Raw genomic sequence first — 4,507 nt, 5'->3', positions numbered from 1 at the left:
CTGCCATGCGCCCAAGTACAGGATCACGTCAGCCTCTATTCTCTCTACTCACTTAGTCATGTAGCGGAAACTGGTATATTCTGCACAAATAGTTCCATTGAGCGTGCGCAGCGAAAAGTCCACACATGCCGCGATTGTACACTGTTTTACCGCTAACGGCGATAATCGCCAGAGCTTCGGGTCGCTCACAGAGCCGCGAATCCATCTGAACGACACGGAGAAGCGTGACTGTGTCCAGACTGAAGCGCTGGGGTGCGTGAGTGGTGGGAGGGAGGTCGCGCGCAGAGAGGAGGAGGGTGTGGGTGTGGGGAGAGAAGAACGCGCGGGAGGTGGGGTGGGTGTGAGTCGGTGAGCTGGCAGCCGCGAGGGACGGAGGGTGGTGGGGTGGGAGGCAGAGAAAGGCAGTGGGAGGGAATGGGAGGGCCACGCGGAGGGGGGATGGGAGCGGTAGTTGGATGGCCACGTGCGGTATGGGGGAATTGGGAGGGAGTAGGGGATGGCCCGGAGTGAGAGGTGGTGTATGGGAGGAGCCGCCGGACAGGAGGGAGGATGGGACGGGGAGGCGAGGGCCGCGCGGAGGGAGAGGATATAGGAGGGGGGGCACGCCGGAGGGGGGGGATGGGAGGGGGGGGAATGACCACGTGGTGAGGGGGAGGGATGAGGAGCGGAGGGATGGCCACGCCGGAGGAAGAGGGATGGGAGGGGCGGGCCACGCCGGAGGGGAGGGATGGGAGGGGAGGGGAGGGCCACGCCGGAGGGGGAGGGATGGGAGGGGAGGAAAGGGCCACGCCGGAGGGAGAGGGATGGGAAGGGAGGGGAGGGCCACGCCGGAGGGGCAGGGATGGGAGGGGAGGGCCACGTGGGAGGCGTCGCTCGTCCTTGCGCTGCATCGACGCAGACGAGCAGGCAGCGAGCGAGTGCGGTGCCTACCGTGAGAGAACTAGGCCGTCAATGCGCCTGCATAAAGTGGGTCATGTCGATTGGCGTGTTATTATATTATTATTCCGATTTCAATTCATGGACGGACTTACAGCTGTCTATGCCAGAAATATGGGCAATATAAGAGTAAATACAACACACTCACTCACGCGTGCATACACAATCACGCACAGACACACACGCACGTACACACTACGCACATCTAATATATATATATATATATATATATATATATATATATATATATATCATATACATAGGTAGATAGATATAGATAAACATATATTATTCTCGTATTTTCTTGCCCATTTTCATTCTCGCTATATTCACGAACTTATACGAAGTATAACCGGTTATTATTCATGGGCCGATATTCAAAATAACGTTCGAATATGTGTACGGCTATTACGTACATATTGAATACAATTCAATCATATTTCCCGCTACTTTCCTTCTAAAATACGTGCGTCAGGCTTCGTTCTTTCCGATCTACCAAGGTTACAGTGACATCGGTGACTACTTGCCCGTATCATATACCGGGCAGGTCCTCAGCGGTGTCACTGCAAGGCACCTCATGTTAATTCGCTGTTAGCCTCAACAACGCTATACATTCCTACTCGCCGTGCTAGAGTAACACGCGTAATTCGCGCATGTTATTGCACCAGTCCGGGTAACGCTCCATTAGGAGTGTTCCCAACTTTGATATCATTAATGATTAATGATTGATAATCCTAACCCTAATCCTAACCCTAACCATTAATGACATTAAAGTTGGGAACACTCCTAATGGAGTATCACCCACCTGTCCGCATCGCCCGAGTAATTCGCCGCTCTTGCATGCTTTTGCGCTTGCCGCTGCGAAATGCGGCTCGGAGCATCGCGCGATGTGGCCCAATCATTTAATTACATAATTATATCAGGAGTGAATAATAATAGATTCTAATAATAGATAAATAATCGATTATTTATTCACTCCTGATTGTATCGATGAGACGCTGGCATGCAGGTAACGGCGCGAGATAACGTCTGCGTAGTTTATAGACGCTTCCGCAAATAAGCTCATTATAGTGTATATACGCTCGGGGTTAAACTATCTATTAACCCCATCGCTGCGGTCGCTGCCGTGTCACGGCGCGCTGTCGGCAGGTTTACGTATACACAGCTGAGCGATCACGATACATAGAGAGATTACGATTACGGCGCGGTCAGCGGAAGTAGCTGATCGGTCGTCTGCTCACTGATATGTAGCTTCGCTCGTGTCATTGACAGGGTGTCTGTTCGTGATCGACAGTCGAACGAAGTCATGACTCCGAAATCTATTCATTTGCTCGCTACTTCCCATAGCAATGAACTTGCTCGATCGCCACGTATAGGCATAGAACGACTGCGATGCGTAAGCGTGTGTGCATGCGCGCGTGTGAGCAGTGATGGGCGGGGCATGCTGGTAAAAGCGCACATGCAATCTTTCAATGAAATAGATTTTATTGTAGTATTAGATAGGTCTACTGCGATTCCTTTCCGGCCCCCTGGTATATAGAGCACAAGACTTCGACACTTGTGCTGCGTTGGTATCTGTGACCTAGGGTTAGCTTATATTGCGTGAAGATGTCAGCTCTACCCCGAACCTCCGGATGTAGTAAGAGAGGATTTATTTATACGGCTGGGATTCAATCTAATCGAGACGAGATTTCTTTCTTAGCGGGACCGCAGCGGTCACAGGCACTTGGAGCGTTTCAATAAAATATAATGCTAAATAAATACGAAATCTATTTACTACCAGTCTTAATGTTTCTATACTCTCTTTCACCTATTATTGCCTACAATTTCCTGCAAATGCCGTCCAAATGCTCATCATATATTATATTATAAATATATATATATTACTATATGTTTATGTGTCAGTGTGCAGCGGCAGCCATGGCGGCAGCCAGCGTTTGTTGCAGATGAGCATTTGAACGGCATTTGCAGGAAATTGTCAACAATAATAGGTGAAAAAGAGTATAGAATTAGAAACATTAAGACTTTGGTAGTAAATAGATTTCGTATTTATTTAGCATTATATTTTATTGAAACGCTCCACGTGCCTGTGGCAGCGCTGACCGCAGCTGGGACGCAAACCTTCAGACCATCCAACCCGAATCTCTAAGTATTAATAATTTGATTACTAACAGCTCGGCCCGTTACTACACGATTGCGGCCGATAGTAATACATTTATTGTTATTTAGATTAATAAAGAAACGTGATATATTACATTTACTTTTCGCCATTTTCTCTCCTCTCTCGTACATATGCCCGTTGAAAACACAAGGAGTATCGGAAGGCAATACTGACTATATTACTATCGCTGGTAACATGCAAATACACCCCGAACACTGCAGGCTATATTATAAAATTATACAACACTGTAAACTATATTACATAATTATACAACACTGCAGGCTATAATTATTATACAATTATACAACACTGCAGGCTATAATTATTATACAATTATACAACACTGCAGGCTATATTATACAATTATACAACACTGGGGGCTATACTATACAATAACACGGCAAGTAGCGATAACAATAGCTACATATTTTAGGGTTCGTTCACTAATTACGCGATTACAACAGTTTCCACAAAAATCTGTTTGTAATTGAACAAGTACATTATCAGGATTAAGGCAATAGTAGAATACAAGATGATTCCTTATTGCCCATTCCCCGACATTATGCATTCGATAACGAATAAAAAAAAAATTATATATTAGAATCAAAATTTTGAAAATGCGAATAAAATGACAATAAAATATCAAAGGAACTTAATTGCAGTCTCGAACCATGCAGCGCCGTATAATCGCGTACACGAGCACGACTCACCTTGGTCGGTAAAATATTCCGCTAGTAAACTTCTCCGCCGTTTAATGACTATCGTCTACTGTCGTCGTCCTCGCTGACAAATAAACAAGCTCTCTCTCTATCCGCACTGCGCGCGCGTCCGACGTGTAGCGAGTTGTTACTGCAGCAGCTGTGCTTCTAACGAACTACCTGCCTGCGCTGTTAGCTCTGCTAATATAGGACTACGCGAGAGTATATAGTCGCTCGCTACATTTACGCTGGTTGAGGAATTTCGCTACCGCGTCACGTGGGCTGGTTGTGTTCACGGTGCGTGCAGACCTCGCGCTGCGGCGTCCGCGTGATGACGTCAGCGGAACGTCGGCACTGGTGCGTGCGTGCGCGATGGGTGGGAGGAGGAGGGGGACGGGGGAGGACGGCGGGAGGGGCTGCGCGTGCGGTGACGCGAGTCGAATGCGCCAACAACCACTTTTACCTACAAAGCGAATAGGAGGTCAATAGGAGGTACGTGGCTGCACGGCGGTGCAGCCGATACGCTTAGCACTGCATACACACACACACGCGCGCGCACACGCACACGCGCGCGCGCGCACACACACGCACACACGTGCACACACACACAAACAAACACACACACACATACACACACACTCACACACGCGCGCGTACACACACACACATACACACACACACACACACACACACACACACACACACACACACA

This window comes from Priapulus caudatus, unplaced genomic scaffold (genome assembly GCF_000485595.1).
Source record: "Priapulus caudatus unplaced genomic scaffold, Priapulus_caudatus-5.0.1 Scaffold531, whole genome shotgun sequence".
In the NCBI taxonomy this organism is placed as follows: domain Eukaryota; kingdom Metazoa; phylum Priapulida; class Priapulimorpha; order Priapulimorphida; family Priapulidae; genus Priapulus; species Priapulus caudatus.
Note: the sequence above shows the minus strand (reverse complement) of the source record.